Source organism: Aedes albopictus, chromosome 1 (assembly GCF_035046485.1).
Source record: "Aedes albopictus strain Foshan chromosome 1, AalbF5, whole genome shotgun sequence".
Lineage (NCBI taxonomy): Eukaryota > Metazoa > Arthropoda > Insecta > Diptera > Culicidae > Aedes > Aedes albopictus.
The window spans coordinates 45771702-45799654 of NC_085136.1; the positions used below are offsets into that span (position 1 = coordinate 45771702).

The following is a 27953-nucleotide window of genomic DNA, read 5'->3' on the forward strand; positions in this document are numbered from 1 at the left end:
ACCTACAAAGCGAACACATCCAGTTCACCGTAGAAACAGAAGAGGACAACCGTCTGCCGTTCCTTGACATGATGATGGTTCGCCAGAATGATCAATCTGTCAAGACAGAATGGTACAGGAAGGCGATTGCGAGCGGTAGATTCCTCAATTATCACTCCTACCATCCGATGAGCACCAAAATGAATGTCGCATTTAACTTTGCCAAACGTGTCATGCAGTTCTCTACCAACCAGAGCCTAAAACGAACAAAATCGGTAATATTTGGACTCCTACGAACCAACGATTACCCTGTGAACATCGTAAACCGTGTAATCAACCGGGTAAGTGGAAGCCCGAGCAGAAGAGAATAGCAAAATAATAACTACAAAATAACATAACCTGTTTTTATATCTTGTTTTGTTATTATTAACTTATCAAGGAATTACTTTTCCCTAACATGTTTTGTTGGACAATTTTATTTTGTTATTATCCAGTTATTGATATGCACCCATTAAACAACATTTAAATAACATGTTTTGTTATGGAGCAAACTAAGTTATTATTGTGATATTGAGAGTATACAAATATTTGATATACAATATCACAACAATAACAAGTTTTTAAATTGTAACTACAACATTGAAGATTTACGTTCCTTGCAGCATTCCGTACATATTATCAAATTATTCTTATTATTGTTCTTGTCAGCTTATTATTTTATGAACACTTTGACGATTATGTCGTGTTTTTTTTAATCATTTTTTGTATCCAATTGCATATAGTCCATGCCATAGAAAATCTCAGAATGTTGTAATACTTGGTGGATTAGTAGTTTCTCGGAAATAGTTAGACTCATATGTTATAATTCACAATTAAGATAACTCTATCTAAAGGGTGGTCCATAAATTTTTGCTTTTGGTTTGTTATCAATAACTTTTGAAGATCAAAATTTGTTATTGAAATATTTTCCAAACTCATTGTTATTAAGTTGTTATTGACGCAAACAAAACATGTTATTAAATTGGTCTTCCAGGAGCATTTTGTTGTTATAATATTTGTTATTTTGCCGCTTATGACACGCAAGTTTATAACAGAATATGTTATGTTAATAACATTAAAATAACTGATTTCATTACTCAGTTATTTAGCCAAAATAACGCATTTTGTTATGCGATTGTTATTTTCTTCTGCTCGGGAGGCAAAACAGTGAAACAGCTATGGATGCGAGCAGTAATGCAAATGAGGAACAGGAAAACCCAAAAACATACTGCTCGCTCACAAACATTCCAGGACTGACACAAACAATAACAAAAACACTTCGACGAGAATTTTCGAATGTGCACATCGCAAGCAAACAGCACAAAAACATTGGCTCGCTTCTCCCACTGGTCAAGGACCGAACACCAACAGAAGAACGCAGCAATATTGTCTACAAAATAGACTGTGCCCAATGCAATGCTTGTTACATTGGCATGACGACACAAAAACTAAAATCACGACTCTCAAAACACAAATCCAACATGCGCAAACTACATTCACTACAAGACGCGGGGCACACCATCGAAGACACGGCAATCCAATCCATAATCGAAACAACCGCCCTCGTAAATCATGCAGCACGAGAAGAACATTCATTCAAACTCGATGATGCGAAAATCCTGGACACAACAAACAGAGCAAAGAATCTTTCTATCCTCGAGAGCTGCCACATCCACAACACACACAATACAGTCAACAGGCGGACGGACACCGACAATCTCCACGTCGCATATGCCGGGGTTCTTCACTGGCTGAAAAACAATCAACATCAACGAACGAGAAACAGATGACCAAAACAAACTAGCACAAAATTGTAAAACACAACACTCACACCAATACACACTCCGAAATATTTTTGTTCATACACACACCAACAGCGATGATCGGCCACACGAACACACACGGCAGAAGCGTAAAGCAATGGTGATCGATCAAGCGCAAGGTGTCAAGTTCCAGAGCGGTAAAATTCCGGAAGGGTTTTTCCACAGTTACCGAATCCCAACCGTTAACTGCTGTGCGGGAGTAAGTACACTGGGAGAAAAACTGTGTGGGAAGAATGAAAATGTGTAGGATAGTTTTATAAAATAATGTTCAATCTCAAACGCAGAAACTCCATCCGTCCGACAATCATTGTTCGATTAAACAACACTGGACGAAAAATCGGCAATAATTGGTAAAAATTGTTATAATAATTAAAATGTAAAAAAACGTTAATGAAATAAATAACTAATTTTAGAGTCCCTGAAGAAGGTCCTAAATGAGACCGAAACGTCGGACAAGATTAAATAGCTGTATTTGATTTTTGTCAAGACTGGAAGAGCCATTTTCACTCCAGCAACGACCCGAATGGGATCGGACAAGACACCGTTGTGCAGTACTCTGCACGAAAATGCCTCGTACTGTGCTTCAATGAGGCCGATGATTTTCTCAGGGCCACCCTGGCGCCTAAGCGCTCCCCACATGTTTTCGTGATTGAGACGGTCGGGAGATTTTTCTTTATCAATGAACATCAGGTAGAGAGACTTTTGGAGTTCATTGATTTGCTCCAGAATGATACAGAACGTGACAATATGGTCCACACAGGATCGTCCAGCATGTTATTGGAATCCTGCTTGCTGCCGCCGGAGAGTTGCGTTAATCTACTCCTGTATCTGGTTAAGGATAACACTGCAGATGACTTTGAGGACGATACTCAGTAACTTCTTTACTAAGATGCCTTGCATCCAGTCGACTGGAAATGTCGCGGTTTCGCATATGTTGCAAAATAACTGAAGCAGTAGTTGTGCAGATACTACGGGGTTAGCTTTCAACATCTGGGCTGATATGTGATCGTCCCCCGGGACCCAGTTTGACTCCATGCTACGGATGGCTGTTTCTATCTCCTGCAATGATGGAGCTTCGGTGTAGACACGGGTAAGGCAGATCATGCTGAGATGTTGATGACGTAGCCGACTCTTGAAAGCGTTTTCTAAAGTGCTCCAAGCAGCGTTTCAGCCAATAGCTGCTCAGACGTTTTATTCACGGGTATCGTAGCATTCGTCTTGACATCGTGAGACATCGCAGAGAATACAATTGTTGCCGGTATTTTTGGCTCTCTCGCCTTCGTCGTCTAGGGAATCCGCTCACGCTCTTTTGTATCTTCTACAGGAGCGTTACACTTCCTTCTCGAGAGTGGAATAGCGCTGACGGGCTATGGTTTTGGCTCCTCGTATTTTCTGTCGCTCTATCGCGGCTTTGGTGTTCCTTCGCTCCTCTATCTTCCACCAGGTATCATTTGTGATAGGGTAACCTGGGTTATACGCACCCCCGGGACAAAACACCCTCACGCTATTTAACTATATAAGCTCCGTCAGATGCAAGCAAACTAGACGCAAAATTAAAACGAGCAAGACCAAGAATGACAAAAATATTCGAATGAAAAGCGTGGAAAACGATGATTTTCCACATTTGGAAAGATTGTCTAATATGAAGCGCACGCAATTTAAGTGATTGCGCGCCGAATATATGGAATCAATATAGGGTGACAATGGGTATTATCGGCAGGTTTGTTCTCTTCGTCATGGGGGGTTTTTGTCAGCCAAATTGCCTGAAACTTGGTCATATAATTCAGCTTAGTTGGGAAGGATTTGAGACCAACTTTGAGTTCAATAGGTTTCAAAAAACCCCCAAAGACGAAGAGAACAAAACGGCCGAGAATAGGTAATTTCCCCTATTAACTACCATCCGCCTCCTACACCTTCCATTCGCTGCCGTAAATATTAAGATGGAGCCGCCTGGTATTTCAATAGAATTCAAAGCGGAAAAGTTTTTTAGCACCAAAACTTAATACTGTTTAATGTATATCTCAAAAAGCGGGTAAGTTGAGTCAAATTGACAAAAATATTGATCTACTTTAGAACATTATTATAACTATATGGGGGTTTAAAAGGGAGGGTATCAAACTAATAACAAGCTGAATGAGGTGGGAGTCGTGGAAACCAGGCCAAATTCAAGGAGGTATTCGCTGCTATGGTTAAAATTCGAGGATCTTGACCATAGTTGATGAAGTCTTCTAGCAGTCTGTTATAAGTTTGACGCACCCTATAGATCAACAAATTTGTCACAAACCACCAGACGGAAATCTTAATGAGCATTGTAAGTTGCTGAGGAATAAGATTGTTCTTAAATTGGATGGTGATTCACTGCTTATAGTGGATTGTATACATATCTAGTGGTTACTTAGGGGTTAACTTGCTAAAATCAACGGTTGGAAAATATTGTATTACTGTACTCAGTATCTTGACCTTGCTATTAAGAGGAACTGTACGACATGGCAAGTCCTGCACTGGTTGTGGCTTCATAGGGTATCGGGATGCTTCGTTGGCATAGCCCCCACGTTCGGCCTATCTCAATGTAAACCAAAAACTCAAACAAACACGCATAACTGGATATCGGAAAAGCTATGCGCCAAACAACTGTAACATTTCGTTTCAATTTTAGCACTTTGGAGCATTAAAATTGAATGAAAATGTCACTTTGTTTAACTTTTGTAGGCGCCATGATTCATCGGCTTAGTGGGTAGTCTATACACATGATCATAAATGGCATGATTCTGGAACATTTCGAATTGACTTTTCAATAACTGAACATTTGATGCGACGGTTAAAGACGTTATTTTGAACTTGTGTATTTGTTTCTAACGAATAATAACTATTTTACAAATTGAAAGTGGGCCGAATATTGAGGACATTTTTTTCACTATGTACCCAAATCTTGGCCCATCAGTAAAGTGACGTAAAAAACAACGATAAAAAGGCGTCAACAACATTTTTTGCGTAAGAACCAGAAAGAATGAACAGGAAGAAAGATTTTGTGTACGGTGACTGTAAAAATATAACACAATAATAGGGTTGCGTTGTTTTCGTTACTTAATTAAGAAAGATCTTTAGTTAAAGTGATTTATTTATAGTTTTTTGAAAATTTGGCTCCAAAAATGTAATTTAAAAGTAAGATGGTGAACAAACAGAGATAATACTTCAGCAGAAATATTGAAAAAAAAAGATAATAAGTGGTTCTAGTGCATGGAAAGCAATAGGCCAACGTTGTATCCACTAATAGGCCAATTTTTGTACCATAGACCAACGTTGCATACCATCGCATCGAATCTTTTCAGCTTAATTAAGTAAATTCTTGAATATTTACGTAAGTTTACTTCCAATTGGAGAAACATGCATTGCCTAGAGTGTGTAATAGGGTCAACATATTATTTCTAGTGATATTAATTCATGAGTTATGGACAAAATTGCCAAGGCGGCTTGCAAATTAGGCCAAGGAATGGTACACATACCCTATCATATCATTTTTTTATGTATTTATTTCAAGATCATGACCACATAGAATCATGGCATCTTCGACAAAATTGTGTATTGGGTCAAGTGCTCACTAATGATTTTCCAATTGATCAAAAATTTCACACAGATGGCGCTACTGAGCATGCAAATTATGTAATTCATACATCTCAGGGTCTTGATCACCTAGAAAGATGGTATCTTCGACAAGGTTGGTAGGTATGTCAAGGACTTACAGATGATGTGCCGTTTTATTCGAAACCCCATACACAGCTAATCGCGTTCGGTAATTTTTACCGAAATCTTAACTGCTGAGCGTTCGGTAATGGATTTCTAACAAAATTCTGAAAAAAATAACAAATTTCGGTAAAATGTTATCGTTTATCTGTCAAACTCTAACGAACTTCGGTAAAAGTTGCTACCTTTACCGAATTTTTCCTGTAAAACAAACTTAACGGTTGAGATTTCGGTAAAACATTACCGAAGTCGGTGAATTTTTCTAACTGTATATATGGGTGAAGCTAGTTAGTATACAAATTTAATCTCATATATCTCAGCATTTTGATCTCTTAGAAAGATGGAATCTAAAGTACAGTTGTCAGCTACGTAAACAGCTTATAGATTATTGACTATTCAGTTCGGAACTCCACATATAGGTAGTGCTAGTGAGTATGCAAATTATATATATCTCATACATCTCAGGATTATAATCACCTAGAAAGATGTAGTCTCCAGCAAAGTTGTTGAGTAGGTGAAACACTAACCGATAAGGAACCGTTTAATTTGTGGCTTCGTGGTCGTGCGGTGAGTGTCACCAAGCATTTAGTCGCATCGTGCTAAGGACTCGGCTAAGGAGCGCGGGTTCGATTCCCGCCGCAGCTGTCAGGAAAAGTTTTCGGCTGTGCCACTGGGCGTTGCATGCTAGTACGTTGTCTGCTGTCGTGCTTCCAAGAGCGAACAGCTCACTGGAAGTAATAAACGTGTCCGTGTTTTTTTTTATTCGGGAAATTCACACATAGGTGGCGCTAGTGTGCATGCAAATTTTATATGTGTTGCTGTCCCGGAAAACATCGTACTGTCTGCCCGCTGTTTTTTTTTTTTTTTTTTTTTGATAAATCGTTAGCTATTTTGATTTTTTACTATTAAATAACTGACACTTTTAGGTTGTAAGTACAGGGTCAAATATTTGACAAGGAATGAATTTAAGAAAAAAACATCTGTTTTACACTAATGAAAATTCGATCGAGTTAAACAAGATGTTTGAGCCTTGCCTTCTTTTTGGTCAAATATTTGACCCTGTTTACTGACATCTTTAGTATATTTCAGGCATGTTTTTTTCCATCTTCGATCACTTGTTCGAGCTTTAGCCGTAGGCGATCTGCGTGATTGAATGACCCGATTTTGTTTTTCCCTACAGGGTGCGGCAGGAAAAAATGCGAAAAGTTCAAGGCACTATTACACACTAAATATGGGATACATATGACTATTTTTTCATGACAGTGTATCAGTCAATGTCTATATTCTAGCACTAAAAAATAAAAATGAACATATTTGATGTTTAACATGTGATAATGTAAGCCTATTAAGCGGGTATCAATAAACGGCGCGCCCAATGGTCATTAAACAAAATGAATATAACAGTATAAAAATTAGCTTAAATTCGATGAACAACCAGACCACACTGATCCAGAACCATGTAGTTTCACATACTAGATGAAATAAGTACATATATTTGATGATATTGTAGAGAAAATTAGAAATTTTGTTTTATCAGATACGAAATTTAGCGACCTGTGTACTTTTCTGCGGTTTGAAAATTCTTATTGTCTTCAGCTTCAGGCGCCGCCCTGTAAAGGTTAGTGATCAAAATCTGAAAATTTCTAATTTACTTTTCAGAAAACTAGCCTATTAGAGATCATGAAACGTTGAAACATAGATTGGTTAACGGCAAATGGACGAAAACGAGGTTTGAAGTTGAAAAACACTTTCGCATTTTTTCCTGCCGCATACTGTACATTATAGTCCTACATCTCATCATCGATCGTCACCATTATTAGCTCGCGACTCCACGCTGGGGCCCATCTAACTGTCAAGCTAACAGGTAGAAGACGAAAAAAATGACACGGCTGGGCTGGGACCCCTCTGCGATGGGGAGCTCTCATCGTTTGCTGAGGTCACAATTTTCTAAGAAAATTGTGACCCTCAGCAAACGATGAGAGCTCCCATCGCAGAGGGGTCCCAGCCCAGCCGTGTCATTTTTTGTCTTCTCTGTAGCACTGATGGACCCCAGCACGTTTTTTTCTTTTATGCGTTCAAATTCGTCACAGACAGGTGAATTCCGAGAACACTTGACCGAGGTCTGATCACCATCCACGAGCTGCGGGATCCGGGAACATACACGGGTCGTCTTCTTCTCTCCATCGGGGCCGGATCACAACGTCCGAGGCCATACTGTCCCGGTCATCAAGTCGTGTTTTTTTGCGAAATAACGTCCAAAAGTTTAGGTGCGTCATGATATCCTATGTGCCTTCTTTCCTTGGACTTCGTGGCATACTTGCATGTTTGGACGTTATGCCCCGAAAAAATGCGCCATAAAGCCCTGGGACATTATGGCCTCGGACGTTATGATACTGCGCCCTCTCCATCATCAGTTGGAGGGGGGATACGACACACGATGCGTACCTCTGCTAGCTGCTGTCGCAACCAATTAGGGAAGACGTTGTTCACGATTATGTTAATTAGAGCTTGGCGTATAAATGGCCGGCCGTCTGTCGGTAGTAGTGGCTCTTGTCATCATCAGGCCTGAATGGTGCGGATCAGAAGTCGTTGACCCGTGAAGATGGTACCTGGTTTCAAGTTTCCCATTCTGCATGTGTCAAATGACACACACGTGCCCTTTCGGAAGCAAATGCCAAAGAATTGAGGTTGCGTTCAACAGCTGCTTCAAATGGGGAAAAGAAGTTCTTCACTCGAAGCACATTCCGGTCTCGGCACTTGGCGCGCAACTTCGTATAGTATTACCTTTTGGCTCGTATGGTAGCGCCGTTGGTTGGAAGCAACAGCAGCTGATACTGGATCCAAAAGTTATTGCAGAACAACCACCGGCCGTACGAGCCGCGGTCTATCGATCAGAGTTTGTGGTGCGGTGGTAACCTTCAACTAGTTTTCTACCGTATGTGCAGCAAGCAATTGCCAAATGTTTACCTGCCGTCCCCGCGCGCGGTCCGACCGACACACGCTGCTAGTGTGTAATATCTGAAACGAGCAACCACCCCCCGAGAAGCAGCAGCGTTATAGTGAGAAAGAGCGACCGGCAACGATAGCGCAAAAAGTGCCCCTCGGCGTCGATAAATAGTTGGAGGAGTCTTCAAATATTGATCGTACGAAGCTACCATGCCTTCTGCCTCACACGAGGGGTACTCGAATCAACTGCGCCGCCGCCGCTACCCCACAATTGCACTCGAGACTTTGCGGAGTAAGAAAAAAGTGAATAATTGCATCATTTAAGCTCGACCGGGCGCGATATGAGTCTGCCGCTTAACCCCTCGAAGACCTTCCCTCCCTCGCCGAGTACGAGCTCTTGTTTTGGTTCGCTGGACGCCCGCCGTCATTGAAGACCACTGCGGTCTACACTACATAGTTCGTCCGGGGTGGTATAGCAAGTGTGGCGCTTCTCAGGAGTAGATTTTCACCGCCTCCGTAGGAGTCTTTCTGAGCCTCTAACACTTGCCGCGAAGAGTGCCGGACTTCTTGCATCGAATGTAGGTGAACGAGTTGGCCGATTGGAGTGATTGATTGATGGCGAGAAGCGAGGGAGTAGGCATATTACAAGTCAGCGTTGTAAGAAGTAAAACAGGTTACATTCCACGTTCGGAGAATGGGCGACGGGGATTGTTTATGGCGCGTTGTAGGTAAATCATGTTATTAAATGTGATTATTCAACAAAATAATGTGGGGGATCGATTGTATTGAGATATCAGTGGGAGCTTTAATTTAATGCTGTGCGCTGGAAAATTACCCTTTCGGTACCCTTTATAGGACACACGAAAGATCCAAAAGTTATTCTGTTCTAGTCTAGCCTACACATACACATACAGCCATTCATTGAAAGAATCATGAAAAATGATGGAATCGACTACTTCTATCATTTTTCTTGTCAATATCAATGCTTGCAGCATATCGCCGATGTAATGCAAGAATTGTAGTGACCAAGCCTACTGTGCAACGTAATTGGATATATATTCACAATCTCGTATCAACCGCTCAGTATGGTATGTGATAAAAATGTGCAGCAAATACGTTGGGAGTGACTTTGCTAAGAAAGTAAACGTCACTCCGTCCAGGGTCTTCCTCCTGGGATGGAACCAAGGAATTAAATCCTTATGTCCAGGCTTAAAGGCACGGTAAAGGCTGAATATGTTGTGCAATTCAGATCCCATTGTGATCCACTAGCCTCTGCCCAGCAACTCCTATCCCTACCTCCTCGTGGTACCGGCCGGAAACTATGAGCAACCTTAGGGAAGATCGGGTAACCTACCCCGGTTGGAACTTTGGTCATAGGCTGACAGAGAAGGGGGGGTTTGCTTCGGCAAACCTGAGCGTCTGTTCTCCAGGAGGAGCGGCTTACAATAGCGTCTGTTCTCCAGGAGGAGCGGCTCACAATAGCGTCTGATCCCCATGTTAGGGGCGGCTGATCTACGTCCGAGTGCCAGGGAAGGACTCTAAGCTCAACTGTGCACTATGGTCCTCCGGAAAGTAGGGGGTTGGTGTCAGGCCCTACGAGCCAGCCGTAAAAAACCATTGTAACGGAAAATCAGCAACAGAATAATACGAACCGAGACCAACGGCAACGACCCCAGCGAACAAAAAGGACTTGCGATTGGGAACTCGGTACGTGGAACTGCCGATCTCTCAACTTCATTGGGAGCACCCGCATGCTCGCCAATCTATTAAAGGACCGCGGGTTCGGCATCGTAGCGCTGCAGGAGGTGTGTTGGACAGGATCCATGGTGCGAACGTTTAGATGTAATCATACCATCTACCAGAGCTGCGACAACACACGCGAGCTGGGAACAGAGGCGCGTGATCGGTTGGTGACCGATCGACGAAAGAATGTGCAGGTTGAGGATCAAGGGCCGATCCTTCAACTTCAGCATAATAAACGTGCACATGCCATACTCCGGAAGTACTGATGATGATGACGCTTTTTACGCGCAGCTCGAACGCGAGTACGATCGCTGCCCATGCCACGACGTCAAGATCATCATAGGAGATTTGATCGCTCAGGTAGACCAGGAGGAGGAATTCAGACCGACGATTGGTAAGTTCAGCGCCCACCAGCAGCAACCGAAAGCGGCCTTCGACTCATTAATTTCGCCGCCTCCAAAAATATGGCCATACGTAGCACCTTTTTCCAACACAGCCTCCCTTATCGTTACACCTGGAGATCACCACAGCAGACGGAATCTCAAATCGACCACGTTCTGATTGACGGACGGCACTTCTCCGACATTATCGACGTCAGGACCTATCGTGGCGCCAACATCGACTCCGACCACTATCTGGTGATGGTCAAAGTGCGCCCAAAACTCTCCGTCATCAACAATGTACGGTACCGGCGACCGCCACGGTACAACCTAGAGCGACTGAAGCAACCGGATGTCGCCACCGCATACGCGCAGAATCTCGAAGCCGCGTTGCCAGACGAGGGCGAGCTCGATGAGGCCCCTCTAGAGGACTGCTGGAGTACAGTGAAAGCAGCCATCAACGACGCAGCTGAGAGCACCATCGGGTACGTGGAACGGAATCGACGTAACGAATGGTTCGACGAAGAGTGCAGAACGGTTTTGGAGGAGAAGAACGCAGCGAGGGCGGTAATGCTGCAGCAAGGGACTCGACAGAACGTGGAACGTTACAAACAGAAGCGGAAACAGCAGACCCGCCTCTTTCGGGAGAAAAAGCGCCGCCTGGAAGAAGCGGAGTGTGAAGAAATGGAACTGCTGTGCCGTTCCCAAGAAACACGGAAGTTCTATCAGAAGCTCAACGCATCCCGCAACGGCTTCGTGCCGCGAGCCGAAATATGCAGGGATAAAGACGGAGGCCTCTTGACGGACGGACGTGAGGTGATCGAAAGGTGGAAGCAGCACTTCGATCAGCACCTGAACGGCGTGGAGAACGTAGGCACGGGAGCCCACGGCAACGGAAGGAACGACGACGCCAGTGCAGCGGAGGACGGAAATGAACCAACTCCCACGCTGAGGGAAGTTAAGGATGCCATTCACCAGCTCAAAACCAACAAAGCAGCTGGTAAGGATGGTATCGCAGCTGAACTCATCAAGATGGGCCCAGAAAAGTTGGCCACCTGTCTGCATCGGCTGAAAGTTAGGATCAGGGAAACCGAACAGCTACCGGAAGAGTGGAAGGAAGGGGTAATCAGGGTTGCCACACATACAGATTATTCTGTATTTTACAGATTTTACGGAAATTTTCCGATACAGAATCTGTATATACAGAAATATAAATTTTTGAAAACTTAGAAATTATACAGATTTTACAGATATGTTTACAAGTTTCGGAAAAACAATACAGATTTATACAGATTTTTGAGCCAAAGTCAGAATACAAATTTTGGATATTGCTGTCAACAAAAAATATCAGCGTGACAATCCCAGTTAGAGTTATAAATACTTGGATTTTCTTTGTTTCTTGTCGATTTTTTGCCTTTTTTTTTAATTATTGATACAGATTGAAAATACAGATTTTCTGCTTTGAAATACAGATATACAGATTTTTTTACGAAAAATGTACAGATTTAAATGTGGCAACCCTGGGGGTAATCTGCCCCATTCACAAGAAAGGCGACCATTTGGAATGTGAGAACTTCAGGGCGATCACTATTTTGAATGCTGCCTACAAAGTGCTATCCCAGATCATCTTCCGTCGTCTATCACCTAAAACAAATGAGTTCGTGGGAAGTTATCAAGCCGGCTTCATCGACGGTCGGTCGACAACGGACCAGATCTTTACCGTACGGCAAATCCTCCAGAAATGCCGTGAATACCAGGTCCCAAAGCATCACCTGTTCATCGACTTCAAAGCGGCATACGACAGTATGGACCGCGCAGAACTATGGAGAATCATGGACGAAAACGGTTTTCCTGGAAAGCTGACTAGACTGATTAAAGCAACGATGGACGGTGTGCAAAACTGCATAAGGGTTTCGGGTGAACTATCCAGTTCATTCGAATCTCGCCGGTGACTGCGACAAGGTGATGGACTCTCATGCCTACTCTTCAACATCGCTCTGGAAGGTGTGATGCGACGAGCCGGGCTCAACAGCCGGGGAACGATTTTCACAAAATCCGGTCAATTTGTGGGCTTTGCGGACGACATGGATATTATCGCTAGATCATGTGGAACGGTGGCAGAGCTGTACACCCGCCTGAAACGCGAAGCAGCAAAGGTTGGACTGGTTGTGAATGCCTGAAAAACAAAGTTTTGTTTTGAGGTTATGGCTTTCAGTCTTGGAAGAAAAACTCAAAAACGGATTGTTAAGTCTTCATACGACGTTTCGGTCACTATATTGTGCCTTTCTCAAGGATTCTGTGGACAATGATTTTCTTATGTTGTGTTTATGATTTTATGTGTATGTTACTCACTAACTATGCTCCGTTCTCTCGTAACATAGGCCCACAGCATAGGCCAAATTTGTCCCAGACGAACGTATCGCTGCAACAAGAATCGTGAGTATCAGGCGAACATGCTGTGTAGGCGAACTGTTTATCGTCCGGTTTACTTACCCTGCCGCCTGCGGCGGTGGTTCGGTAGAGGGGAATTCCGAAAACGATCCGGGTCGCAGAACTACGATGCAGTTGCCTGTTTGGCGCCACTTTTACTCTGATTGTATTGATTCTTGTTGTAACGATTCGTCTGTCTGTCGGACAGCCTCGCTTCGTGTATTGTTTCTCAGTGTGTGCAGTACGCCGGCATACGTATTGCTGAGGTTGCCTGTATCTGTGCGCTTGTTGACCGTGTTGTGTGTGTTTACAATATGGCATGTTTCGAGTATGTGTAGGTTCTGTTGCTTAAAACTAGAATCCACTATTCGTGTACGATCGAATGCGAAGACATGATGGTTGGCTGCCGAAAGGTCTAGCAGCGCCGTCCGTTCTCGCAGCTGTGCAACCTCCACGTCCTCCGTCGTCTTGCCCTGGTCCCACAAGCTTTGTAGCCGGTTGGAACAGGAGCGGTGACTAGAGATCCTCGTTTGCAGCTTGTTCGTCGTCATGCCTACGTAACACGCAGGACAGTCTGCGCATGGGATGTTATAAATCACGTTCGATCTACTGTTTTTATCCTCGACGTCTTTCACCGGAGGCAGCATGTTACCGACGGTTTTGGCATTTTTTGAGCTAATGGTCACATTTGGGTAGTCTTTCTTCAGGATTTTCTGAATGTTTCCCGATAACTGCCCAACCTGTACCATGGAACGGTAGATCGTTTCCTCGCTGTCTGTGACGTCTTCGTTGGTAGGGTTAACCTGTCGTTCTCTCGATCGATCGATGAGGCGGTTGATCATCGTGGTGGGGTAATCGTTCAGTTTGAGCTGGGTGGTGATGATGTCACGTGTTGTGGCTGTTGGTTGAGAAGGTTTGGACACGGCGGATGAAATTGTTCGCCACGTTTACCTTCTGTTTGATGCTGTGCGCCGAGTGGTAATTCAGAAACCGTCCTGAGGCGATTGGCTTCATGTACCACTCGGTTTTGATCGTTTGGTCGGGTTGTCGAACCAGTAGCAGGTCGAGAAAGGGAGTTTTCCCGTTTTCTTCAACCTCCACTGTGAACTGGATTTTCTCGTTGTATTCATTGAAGATTTTCCTCACCTCCTCGATCTTGTCCTTGGGGACTGCCAGCATCAGGTCGTCCACATACTTCTTCAACACGGGGAACGGGAAATCGATTCTCGCAACGACGTTGTCTAGTAATGCCTCCATCACTAGATCCGCGATGGTGGGTGATAGCGGATTACCCATCGCTGTGCCGAAAACTTGTCGATAGAACTGTCCCTTGAACCGGAAGTAGCTACAATCGATGCAGAACTCGGTCATCTCCTGGAACAAGTCTAAGTTTATGTCGGTGTGTTGCTTGATATTTTCCCAGTTGTGGATGACGTCACGTATCACCAGGTCCTTGGGGATACACGTGAACAACGACACGACGTCCAAGGAAATAAGGACGTAGTCCGGTGGCAGTTGCACGCTGTTAATGTACTCGCAGAACGTGTACGAGTCCGTCGCATTGTACTTGCCGGTGATGGATTTTTGGATGATTTTGCCTACGAACTGTGACAGTGTGTACGACGGTGACGTCATGCACGGTACCACCGGTCTCAGTGGTAGTCCCTCCTTGTGTGCTTTTGGTGCACCGTATATTCGGGGAGCTGTCGCTTTGTAGGTTTTCATCCTCCTTTCGGTGGCACGATCGATGAGCTTCAAATCCGCCAGGCGCTTGGCGAAATTGTTGTTACGTGTCTGGTACCCTGCCGTTGGATCTCGGTTGAGCTTCAAGTACGTTTCGTCATCGTCGATCATGCGTTGCATTTTGCTCTCGTATTCGTCCCGTTTCATCACCACTGTTCTGTTCCCCTTGTCCGCCTCCGCAATGACCAGTTCGGGGTGTTGCTTTAGAAACGCTCTCGTTGATCTGATGGTGGTGCGGTAGAAATTGGTCACCGCATCGTGTCTCCCTTTTCCCCTCTCTGCGTGGAGAAAATTCTGGATTTGGTTTGCAACCGCGCACCTGTTGCGTTCCTGGATCGCTTCCTCGTTGTTTGTTTGAATGATGTTCTCCACGTCCGCTATCAGGTGGTAGATAGGGAGCTCATTCATATCCGTGTATGGTAACGCGAACTTCGATCCCATACTGAGAAGCAGCTCGACGTCTTTTGGAACAGTGACGTCAGTGCTATTGAACAACGATTTTGTGTTGTGGCTCGGCGTCCGGTTCGCGGTGGCCTCTAGCGACCGATCGATGATCGCTTGGTACTTCCTGTCTGTCCTACTCGAGTTGTTTCTTACGTGCCGGTCGTAAAACGAATCTTGGTTCTCGAAGAAGAGTCTGCTTTCATTCTCCGGAACAGCGTGGCCGATTCGTGTCTTGAGATCGGCAAGATTTCGCTTGAGTTGTTTGACCGTGTGAAAGGTGTGTTTGATTTCCACGTTCAAGATCGCCTTCTTGAAACGGGCGACGTGTCGATCCAGTTCGTGGAGATACGGACTGTTGTCTTCGATTAACGGAAAGACGCACTTGAAGACGTTGGTTATGTGCGTGGGAAACACCCCCGTTCTCCTGCATCTGAGAAGGAAGTCCTTTCTGGTCACCATGTTTCCGAGTTTTCGATTCTGCGTGGCGTAATCTTTGAAGAGTGTTCTGGTGGCGGATCCGAATTCATTGTCCAGTCGTTGAAAGTAACTTGCCATGTTGAACTTTCTTAAGGAATCGACTGTTGATCTTATGTTTTGAGGTTATGGCTTTCAGTCTTGGAACAAAAACTCAAAAACGGATTGTTAAGTCTTCATCCGACGTTTCGGTCACTATATTGTGCCTTTCTCAAGGATTCTGTGGACAATGATTTTCTTATGTTGTGTTTATGATTTTATGTGTATGTTACTCACTAACTATGCTCCGTTCTCCGTTTGAGTTTTTCTTCCAAGACTGAAAGCCATAACCTCAAAACATAAGATCAACAGTCGATTCCTTAAGAAAAACAAAGTACATGCTGGTAGGCGGAACCGAACACGACCAGATCCGTCTGGGTAGTAATGTTACGATAGACGGGGATACTTTCGAGGTGGTGGAGGGATTCGTCTACCTCGGATCCTTACTGACGGCTGACAACAACGTGAGTCGTGAAATTCGGGCCTACTACGGGCTCCAGAAGAAACTGCGGTCGAAAATGATTCACCCACGCACCAAAAGCACCATGTACAAAACGCTAATAAGACCAGTGGTCCTCTACGGACATGAGACATGGACCATGCTCGAGGAGGACCTGCAAGCACTCGGAGTTTTCGAGCGACGCGTGCTAAGGACGTTCTTTGGCGGTGTGCAGGAGAACGGTGTGCGGCGAAGAAGGATGAACCACGAGCTCGCTGCACTTTACGGCGAACTCAGCATCCGGAAGGTGTTGCAAGAATGCCGCCCAAGCAACACACATGTTATAATAGAGTTACGACAGCGCAAGTTTTGGTTGTATAGAAGTTTATTTTACGTAATTCTAACATTGTGTTGAAATAACGTAAAATAAACTTCTATACAACCAAAACTTGCGCTGTCGTAACTTTTATATAACATGTGTGTTACTTGGGCGGACAACAACCCTGCAAAGCTAGTGTTTGCAACAGATCCGGTTGGCACAAGAAGGCGTAGAGCGCAGAGAGCACGATGGGCGGACCAGGTGGAGCGTGATCTGGTGAGCATTGGGCGCGACCGAGGATGGATAGCGTCAGCCACAAACCGAGTATTGTGGCGTACTATTGTTGATTATGTCTTGTCTTAATGATGTTGAACAAATAAATGTATGTATTTGCTTTCAAAAGTTTATTTCCAAGTTCCTGTATATATCAGACATATATTGACTGTATGTCAACCTATTATATGTGCATCATTGGTACAAATTTGGGCTCGATTGATTAATCTTTCGCAAAGTTAGAAACGTTCGGGTAAAACACTATTTTTTAGACAACTCATTTTTGAGCTGTCATATCTCGGAAACCAGTGAACCGAATTGAATGAAAATTTGAACGTACACTAACAACATACAAATGCTTCAAAACACAGATACTTTTTGAACGTTGAAAAAAGTTATCATAGATAGACACTTTTTGGATTTTTCTCGAAAAAATGTAATTTTTTTACGTCAATGTCAATGAATTCTAGTGTTGATGTCCAAAGATTTTCCACTTCTGTTCTCAAGTTATTTTCAATCAGATATATTAGAGCCAATTTAGCTTAAAGGAAGAACACATTTTGTAATTTTTGTGTGGTATTGTAAATTAGATTAATTTTCCTCTATATGGGTAAAAATTTCAACCCAGTATAACTTAATTCGCTGTGAAACAATATTACATTTTATAACGTTGTACTAAGTATCAATATATTGTTGATAAACGTTAAAAAATTCATTCAATTCGGTTCATTGGTTTCCGAGATATGACAGCTCAAAAATGAGTTGTCTAAAAATAGTGTTTTACCCGAACGGTTCTAACCTAGTGAAAAACTATTCAATTGAGCCCAAATTTGTACCAATAATGCACATATAACAGGTTGATAAACAATCAAAATTTGAGTATTTTTGATGCACTCTATGAAAAGTTACAGCATGTTGAATTTTTTTGTGGGAGAAAAAAAGTTGCCTATTCCAAACATTTTGGCCACCCCCTGTATATAGTCAAATTGTATGAAAAACATTCATTTTGTTCGGGTTGTGTTCGAAGAAATCGTTATGAAAATACCATTAAAATGAAATTGAGTGCTCAATCATGTTCCAATACATTCATTTAGGCTAAAACTAGCAAACTACTTTGATTTGTCAATTTTTGCCAGGTATTTGCCAGGACCACTGTGCGACTTTATAGAAGACGCCAACCTCGAGCAAAGGCGGATAACAAAATGATAACAAGTTTTGTTACCTGGTTATAATTCGTTTGATAATTGAATTTGTTATCATTAAGGTTGAATTAAGAGCCAACATATCAAAAATGATAACCCAAATTTACTCCACGAATACCAAAATGATAAGAAGTTAAGTTATCATTGAGTTCAAGTTGATAACTAATTGTGTTATACAATATTTTATTCAATATTACATTTTTGAAAAAATACAGCTGATTGATAACAGGTGTTGTTATCATTTAGTTATCATTCAGAGCTATTTTACCGGCCAATATAGTAAAAATCTACTTTACCGACATAGTTATCGACCCGGATGAAACCGTAAAGACGTTGGGTATCTGCTGAAAACCTGAGCGAGACTAATTTCAGTTCAACTATCACGTAATACAAAACATCCGGCAAGCATCGAAGAGATCCACCCTGTCCACCATTTCTCAGCTATTTGACCCGTTGGGGCTAGAAGGGTCGATTGTTGTACATTCGGGAAAAACGCTGATGCAGGAGTTGTGATTGGTAGCCTGTTCCTGGGATGACGAAGTCACTGATACCGTGGAGCGTCAACTTCCAAAACTGTCAGAATTTCCAAACAAATTCCTTCTTCTTCTGGTTAATTTCCACGGTGGTGCTCCAGTGGATAAAATCCCTTACAAACACGAAAAAGACCTGTGTGGCCAGAAGAGCATCCGAGATTCAGACAGCAACCAACGGCGCTCGATGGAACCATGTAGCATAATCGGAGAACCCCGCTGGTACATGTACAGAGAATCTGCGCTGAAGGTCAAATCACCTGGCACTTAAACCCAAGCCTTTTTTTTTCTTCTAAACCATAGGGGGGAAATCTGCTCAACAAACACCCTAACAGGAAGGTTATGGTAGTGTGGGGTTAAGGCCGTCTTCTACAACAGTAGTAATAGCCAGGACTACTCTCTTCTCGACCCACTAAAACACATTCCTATGGTCGCCAAACCCTTCGTCTCTCCGGTACCACCAAGAAGGCATTGCTTCAGAGAGAGGCTAGTGCACATCGCACCCTCAAGGTTAGCTGCGTAGCCTGCAGCAACGAAGATCGATGACTCGTAGCATGCTGGCGCTTAGCCAGTTTCCCGAGAGGTCCTCACCACTACCACCTAAAACCCAAGCCTAAACCCGCCCAACGCACCACCTTTCGGAGGGCTATGGAAGGCTGCAGTGAAAGTAGCAAAATCACAACTGCATCGCCAATTGAGGAACTCAGGGTATTTCGTGTAAATCCTATTGAGATCCATTAGCCTCTGCCCTTCAAATCCTACCCCTGTCTCTGCGTGGCATCGGCCAGGCTGGGAAACTCGGTATGTGGAACTGCCGATCTCTCAACTTCATTGGGAGCACCCGCATACTCGCCGATCTACTGAAGGACCGCAGGTGCGGCATCGTAGCGCTGCAGGAAGTGTGTTAGACCGGATCCATGATGCGAACGTTTAGAGATAATCATACCATCTACGACCGCTGCCCAAGACCAGGGGCCTACATCGTCGAAACCAAAACATGACGCTGAAAGCGAGCGCCCATCAGCAACGGACGGACGCCGACGACGGGAACATTCATAACAACATGCATGCGCTTCGCTTCATCCGTCCTTCTTGTCACTTTCTTCGACGCAACGACGGGTGGCGGCTCATTTTCACACCGACTGGGATTCAATTGAAATTTTCAAATTGTCTAAAATGTATGTTTGCTTAATTTGTTTTATGGGTAATACACTATATCAGTAAAATATGCATAGCATACATTAACATTATACAGATTTGCCGGTTGTTACACTCATTAATTGAGTTATAACAGAGAAATTCAGTCGATACCGAACGAGCGTGTGTGTGCTTGTGAGTGCGAAACAAAGTGGCATCTGCGACGGCGCAGCACCGTCGGTTCATCGGTGACGATGACAGTCGAGCTGAGCGACGACGACGGCGCCTTGTTTCCATTGACGATTGAAAACATTGTTTACAAACTTCGTCTGAAAATTTCAATTGAAATTGAAAATGTAGGGCCCTGGCCAAGACACTACGTAGAGTTCATCATAGAAGCTCTAGACGTTTAGGTAGGCATTCAGATCGACAATTGGAAAGTTTAGTGCCCACCAGCTGACGAACGACAATGGCATATGACTAATTGATTTCCACTCCTCTAAAAGGTTCTACCCCATTTGGCATAATATCTTTTAGCATGAAAGCCATTTGGCTTAACAAGGGTTATGCATATTCTTACCAAGAAGGCTGTTCTTCGTATTATGCCAAACGGCATTATGCCAAATAACCGTAATGCCAAATGTCCTTTATGCCAAATGGTCTTTATGCCAAATGACATTATGCGAAAAAGTGTTATGCCAAATGGCCCTCCTGTAGATCTGCAAAGCAAACGGAATTGCTAATCGACAATGTTCTGATTGACGGACGGCACTTCTCCAACATTATCGACCTCAGGACCTATCGTAACGCTAACATCGACTCTGAACACTACGTGGTGATGGTCAAACTGCGCCCAGAACTAACAATGCACAGTACTGGCGGCCGCCCGGTACGGTCCAGAGTGACTGGAGCAACAGGATGCCGTCTTAGCTACACGTAGCATCTCGGGGCAGTGTTGCCAGACAAGGGGGAGCTCGGGATAACCCCTCTAAACGAACGGATTGATGAGGAGTGCGGAGTGATTTTAGAGGAGAAGAACTCAGCGAAGGCGGTAATGCTGCAGCATCGAACCTGGTAGAACGTGGATTGGAACGATACTAAAGGGGATGAAACCCTACCCTTCATGAAGTTCTACGATCCTTATCTACTATCTATGTATTTGTCCCGAAAATTCTTCATGTTGCGAATCGAAATGTGCAGGGATAAGGACGAGAGCCTCTTGAAGCAAGAACATGAAGTGATTGAAAGGTGGAAGTTGCACTTCGCTGAACCTCTGATGTTGTTGAGCCACAAACTATTCTTGCGGTAGAATATCTTAGTAAAACACATGATTTCCGAGCAATCATCCTTTTCATAGATACACAACTCAATTTCCACCATACAAGATGACATCATTTCCAATCAAATCCAATCAAGGCTCTACAATGTAGAGTCTACATATCTACAACCCACCTACATTGTTCTCGTGCCTAGCTGAAATGGAACGCAATCTAATCTTCGCATACCTACATGTGGATGGATGGATATTGGATACCTTGCGCAGCAACGCACCGAGAGCAGAGTAGGTGATCTTTCCGAGACACACCTTCATCCAATTCGAACCAACCAAGCGCACCATCGACCGAACGACGATCGACTTTTCACGCTACGGTGGGCACCAAAATGTTAGGCAATCTCAGCCCACCTTCTTCTCGATTCCTCCGAGATAAGACGGTAGCTAAGACCTAATAACTCGGGCGACCTCCCTCATTCTGGCTGAACTGGCTGGCTGCTGCTGCAGCAGCAGCAGCCGTTGTTGAATTTGTTTGACAACCAATCCGTCTTCCTCCGTGGTGTGCTGCTCGAATATAGCTTCCAGCAAGCAGATTGATCAATTTATCATCATCATCTACTGCTGCTGCTGCTGCTACCATCACCCGCCCATCGCCCATCCCACACACCAACGTATAGGTACACGATCAGCTGCGTGCGATCGTGCAGGAATCTCCTCTCATTTTGATGGAAAGCAGATCATTAGATTGATCAGCTGATCACGCCAGCAGCAGCGAAGAAGGCACCGCCCGAAGGCACGCGACTTGAATTTCTTCCGAAGGCTTTCGATCTCTCAGCTGGTGCTGGTGCTGAAATGATCGATCGAGCACCGGCGGCGGAGCTGGGGCACAGGCTCGACTCACTCGGACATTTCCGGACTGATTGAAAATCGGGTCACAGCCTCTCGCTGTTGGCTGGCTGGCTGCCAGTCAGGCCCTCATCACACTCAATCTCATTGGTCATTGCTGCGCTGCGCTGTCGCCGTCGTCGATCGTCATTTTACGAATGTTTGACGTGGGCTTTTCTCTCCTCAACAACCGTTTCATATGCGAACGCGATGCGAATCGTAATCAAATAGGTATTTGTGTGTGATATTGTTTTTGTCTTTTAATTGGCCATTCGCGAGCGTTTTCCTGACCGATAACGAAGCGGCAATCGGGGTAACGAGATGCGCCGATTTCACGGTTATTTCTTCGCTGGTTTCGTGGTGCGGTGGCACATATGATGGCAGTTGTGGGTAAAATGGTTTCGTTGGGGCTTTTTATAATTGCCTTGGAAGGCCATTTCGGGTCGCGCAAATAGACAGGCAGGCAGGCAGGCAGACAGACGTCAGACCACGAATGATGGTTGGCTGTTATCGGATGATCCCCGTCAGGCTTTGGAATGTTTCTGCGGAGAGGTGGACAGTTTACCTACATTGGATTCGAACGGGTATAGTAGATTTTGGAACTGCGATTAGGTGACATACCGTTGCAGCTGTGACCAGGGATGGCATTCACCATTTGCAAAGAGTTACATTCACTAGCTACTATCTCAGTTCATAAGCATGCTACCAAAAAACAATGTATGGATGACTTTTACCTTGTAGTTTTATCTGAAAGTTTACCGAATATCATAAGGGTCGCACACGCATGCTTAACTCGTGAGCGAGCTGTGAACGCAACTCTCCACGCCGTGAATGTAATTTACATTCACGGCGTGGAGAGATGTTTTCACAGCTCGCTCACGAGTTAAGCATGCGTGTGCGACCCTTATGATATTCGGCAAACTTTCAGATAAAACTACAAGGTAAAAGTCATACATACATTGTTTTTTGATAGCATGCTTATGAACTGAGATAGTAGCAAGTGAATGTAACTCTTTGCAAATGGTGAATGCCATCCCTGGCTGTGACGGGTAATTGCGATTGTCAATTGAATTGAGTATGGGTGAGTGACACATTGCCGAAAAATATCATTAGAAGAACTCTTATGTTTGTAGCTATTCCTCTTAAGTCTAGGCTATCTAGAGCTATCGTAGTTGCATAGAGAACCAAGAAACTGGATATTTTTTGCATAATTTTACTCATATCTTTTGACCAAGAGAGTCAATTTTCAAAATCAAAATTGTTTTAGCAAAAGGACTAGTTGTGCTCTCATGTGCATACATGGAGATTGTATTATGATATAGTATTTTGGAGACTTAGCTGTAATTATATGATCATACAGGTCTTAGCAGAGATCGTGAAGCAGAAGGTGTCGAAGTCTACCCAGACTAAGGCCATCGCATTCGTGGGTAGCCCAAAGAGTACGCTTAAGTTTTTACGCGGATTTTTACGTGATTTTTTAAGTGGTCCGCGGAGGCATTTCAGAAAGTTTCATACGATTTTAGGCAGGTTTCTGAGACATTAGAGAGGCGTTACATAGGCGTTTTCGGAGCTTTCGGAGAGATTCAGGTGCATCTCGAAGGGTCTCAGGTACGTTACAAGAGGTCTGACGGGATTTCAAGAAGCTCTGGATGATTTTCAGCAGAGTGTAGTTAAAGTTCTTACGTGAGCACAAACCCAAGAAATTGCAGCCTCATAGTATTCTTTCCGGAATCCTCTCAGGATTCTCTCCGAATTCCTCTCAGGATTCTCTCCGGAATCCTCTCAGGATTCTATTAAGAATCCTTTCAGGGTTCTCTCAGGAATATTCTCAGAATTCTCTCCGGAATACTTTCAGGGTTCTTTCCGGCATCCTCTTATGATTATCTCCAGAATCATCTCAAGATTCTCTCTGGAATCCTCTCAGGGTTCTCTCTGGAAACCTCTCAGAATTCCCTCCGGAATCCTCTCAGGGTCCTCTCCGGAATCCACTTTCTGGAATGCTCTCAGGATTCTGTATGGAAACCTCGCGGAATTCTCTCCAAAATTATCTCAGGATTCTATCAGGAATCCTCATGAGTTTCTATCCGGAATCCTCTCTGGAATCCTCTCCGGAATCATCTCAGGTTTTTCTCAAAATTTTCTACAGAGTCCTCTCAGGATTCTATCAGGAATCCTCATAATCTTCTTTCCGGAATCCTCTCAGAATTCTCTCCAGAATCCCCTCAGGATTCTCTCCGGATTCCTCTCAGGATTCTCTCCGGAATCCTCTCAGGATTCTATTAAGAATCCTTTCAAGGGTCTTTCAGGAATATTCTCAGGATTCTCTCCGGAATCCTTTCAAGGTTTTTTTCCGGCATCCTCTTATGATTATCTCTGGAATCATCTCAAGATTCTCTCTGGAATCCTCTCAGGATTTCTTGAAGAATCCTCTCATCATTCTATCAGGAATCCTTTCTAGATTCTCTCAGGAATCCTACTGGAATTCTCTTCGGAATCCCCTCAAGATTATTTGTGGATTTCTCTTAGGATTATCTCCTGCATCCTCTCAGGATTCTCTCCGGAATCCTCTCAAGTTTCTCTCTGCAATCCTCTCAGGATTCTGTATGGAAACCTTGCGGAATTCTCGCCAACATTATCTCAGGATTCTATCAGGAATCCTCATAGTTTTCTTTCCGGAACCTTCTCCGGAATTCTCTCAGGTTTCTCTCAGAATTTTCTCCAGAGTTCTCTCAGGATTCTATCCGGAATCCTCATAGTCTTCTTTCCGGAATCCTCTCAGGGTTCTATCAGGAATCCTTCCAGGATTCTCTCAGGATCCTGTCAGGATTATCTCCGGATTCCTCTTAGGATTCTCTCAAAAATCTTCGGAATACTCTCAGATTTCTCTCCGGAATCCTCTCTGTGTCCTCTCCGGAATCATCTTATGATTATCTCCGGAATCCTCTTGGGATTCTCCGGAATCCTCTCAGGATTTTGTTTAGAATCACCACCACCCCCCCCCCCCCAGAATTTTATTCGGAATGTTCTCAGGATTTTTTTTCCAGAATCCTCTCAGAATTCTGTACGGAATTCTCACCAGATTCTCTACGAAAACCTCGTGGGAATACTTACAGGATTTTCTCGGGAATCTTATCAGCATACTATATGAAATCCTCGTGGAATTCTCTTAAAAACCCTATCAGATTTTTTTCGGAATCCTCTTATGATACTAATGGGAATCCTCTCAGGATTCTACCTGGCATCCTCTGAACGTTCTCTCCAGAATCAACTAAGGATTCTCTACAACAACCTCGTGGGATTCTCTCCTCCAGCATCCTCTCAGAAATCTCTCCGGAATCCTTTCATTTTACTTTGCGGAATCCTCCCAGGCTTCTCTCCGGAATCCGCTCAAGATTATTTTTGAAATCACCTGAAAAATTCTCTCCGGAATAAACTCAGCATTCTCTCCGGAATCTACTCAGAGTTCTATTCCTGGAATCCTCTCAAGATTCCCTCTAAAATCCTCTCAGGTTTCTTTTCGGCATCCACTCAGGGTTTTCTTTGAAATATCGCGAAAAAAAAAATTGCAGTGTACTCCAGCGAATACTTCAGAAAATATCCAGGAAATTTCAAAAAAAATCTGCCAGGAACCTTTGGAATTTTTTTAGAGAATTACATTACTTCAGGAATTAATTTAAGAACTCCTAAAAAACAAACGTTCCTTGGATTTTTTTTTCAAATTGCTCCATATATTCCTTTGCACGAAACGTTCTTCCAGAACATATTCCGTGGATTACTTCAGAAATTTCTCTGTCATTTCCTAGAGGATACTCTGGAAATTTTTCCAAGAAAGCTTCTTATTGCTTCCTCCCGTAGGCATAGGTTTCTTCAGAAATATCCCCATAGATTCATCAAAAAATCGTAGGAGATTTTTTTAGGAAATCATCCACAGGTTTCTTCAGAAATCCTTCATAGTTTCTTTTTGAGGAGATTCTTAAAGAAAATCTTTACAAGATTTCTCCATCAAATTGTCCAAGGTTTCCTTACAGACTGCTTCAGCAAATAGATTCCTTCCAAAATGTCTCATGGAATCCTTTTAGGTAAACTTCCATGGGTTTCTGCTAAACCTCCACCACCAGTGACTATTTAAGAAATTTTTCTAGAAATTCATTTAGTAAAGTTTTGGTAAATTTCTCCAGGAATTCCTTCAGATTTCTACAACGTTTTTTTTTTCAGAAATTCGTATAACTATTTCTTCAAAGGAGTCTATCAGAATTGTTTAGTAATTGCTCTAAGTATTCCACTGAAAATTTCAGCAGGAATGTGTTCAAGAGCATCTTCAGCACATTTCGTTATTACTTTCCATGATTCAGCTGGAATTCATTTAGAAATACCTTCAAGATTTCCTCCAGGTATTCCTCCATATAGTTCCCCACAAATTGCTTCGTTATTTACTCTTGGCATAACTCCAAGAATTACTCCTACAGACACTTATCTAAGCGTTTCTCCAGATATACCAACAGGAATTGAATCAGAAATACGTTAAATAATTTATGTAGGGTATTTCTCCAGGAATTTTCCTGATTAATTCTCAATCAACTTATCTACAAATTCCACCAACGGTTTCGCAAGGAGTTTCTCCAGGTATTTTTTCAAGAACTTCTACGGAGATTCCTCCTGAGATTCCATCATCAAAACGTATAGGCTTTCTTCAGATACTCCTCTAGAGAAATGTTCAAGAGTACTTACTGAAATTTCCATCCAGGGTTTTAAGGCAGTTCTTATTGAAATTGGCCAAAAATGCTGGAAAAGTTGTTAAAAAAAATCTGAAATGACATCTAAAAAATATCTATATGATTGTCTGAAGGAGTTTTTTGAAAACCTCTTGAAAAAAATCTGGAAGGATTCCTGGAAAAAAAATCCTGTTGCAGTATCTGAAGTTATCCCTTGAGACATTTCTGGATGAATTGCTGTGAGAATACACGAATAAAATTTCTAATATATCTGCATCATACAAAAAATACATATGTTGAATAGTTTTAAGGCATTTTTTAATGTGTTGGTTTCAGGGGGATTTAGGAGTTGTTTTTGCAGGTTATAGGATGGTCTCTAAAGAAAGCTCTAGAAATGTTTCAGAGGATTAAAAGATTTTTCAGGGCAGGTCAAGTCGTTTCAGGGGGTTTTCAGACAAATATCAAGCCATTCCCAGACGTTTTAGGGGATTTTATTCGTGTTATTATATTTTCAGGGAGGTTTGGAAATGGCTACCGCAGATTGCAGGAAGCTTTCAGGGCTGTTTCAAAAGGAGTTCCCAAGGAGTTGTTTGATGGTGTTTTAGTAATTTTATGGGATTATGGAACGCACCTGACACGCTCAGGAAACCCCCTTAAACCAGCTAGAACGCCCCTCAATCCTTAACAAACTTCCTGAAACATCCCTGAAATGCCCTTCAAATCATATACATGCCACTTGAATGGTCTGAAACGCAATCGAAACCTCCTGGAATGCCCCCGAAACTACCTGAAGCGCCATACAACGCCTCACAAATTCCCTGGTACACCCCTGAAAAGCCCATGAAACCAGCATGGGTCACCCACTATACTCTGTGGAACGCTCTGGGACGTCCCTGAAGCCTTCTGGAGACCACCTAGAACACTCCTGGAATGCCTCTGAAGTTCAAGACTCCAGTGAAATACCCCTGATACCTTTTCTGAGCTTGACGGTCTTTTGGTGGAAGTGTTATGGGAGGACATCCACGTAGATGTCCAGACCTATGCAAGGCCTACGACATAAGAACACTCAAGCGATGGGATATCCAAGGACGTATATTTATCTTTATTGTGGAATGGGCAGACAGATTAGACTTCAACGTTTCCCATCGAGAAGTTTAACCTGATGTATGTCTGTTTCGTCCTTCGGTGGACAGCATCCGTGAGCAAACAGCCAAGGCCGTGCGCGTGAAGAAACTAGTCGGTTTCATACTAAGTAGACCACCCTTGGGGCTCTGAATAAACACTTTTCGGAAACCTCTCGTGGCCCCTGGCTTACACATCCGAATTGTGAAGCATATGAAGTATAGGTACATTCCAGATTTCACCAGTAGATTCTCTACTGATGGAGTGTGGAAGGTTACCA

General features: G+C 43.4%; 1 protein-coding gene and 1 long non-coding RNA gene across 2 annotated transcripts in view; both read left to right on the forward strand.

Annotated features, from left to right (window-relative positions):
• The window catches only part of LOC109397859 (uncharacterized), a 469989-nt gene that overhangs the window by 34936 nt on the left and 407100 nt on the right, over positions 1-27953 (forward strand). The window lies entirely within an intron of this gene.
• Positions 1930-3730, forward strand: LOC134284858 (uncharacterized). Its single transcript, XR_009995978.1, has 3 exons — positions 1930-2040; positions 2126-2191; positions 2255-3730. It is a non-coding gene; the product is annotated as an uncharacterized LOC134284858 (long non-coding RNA).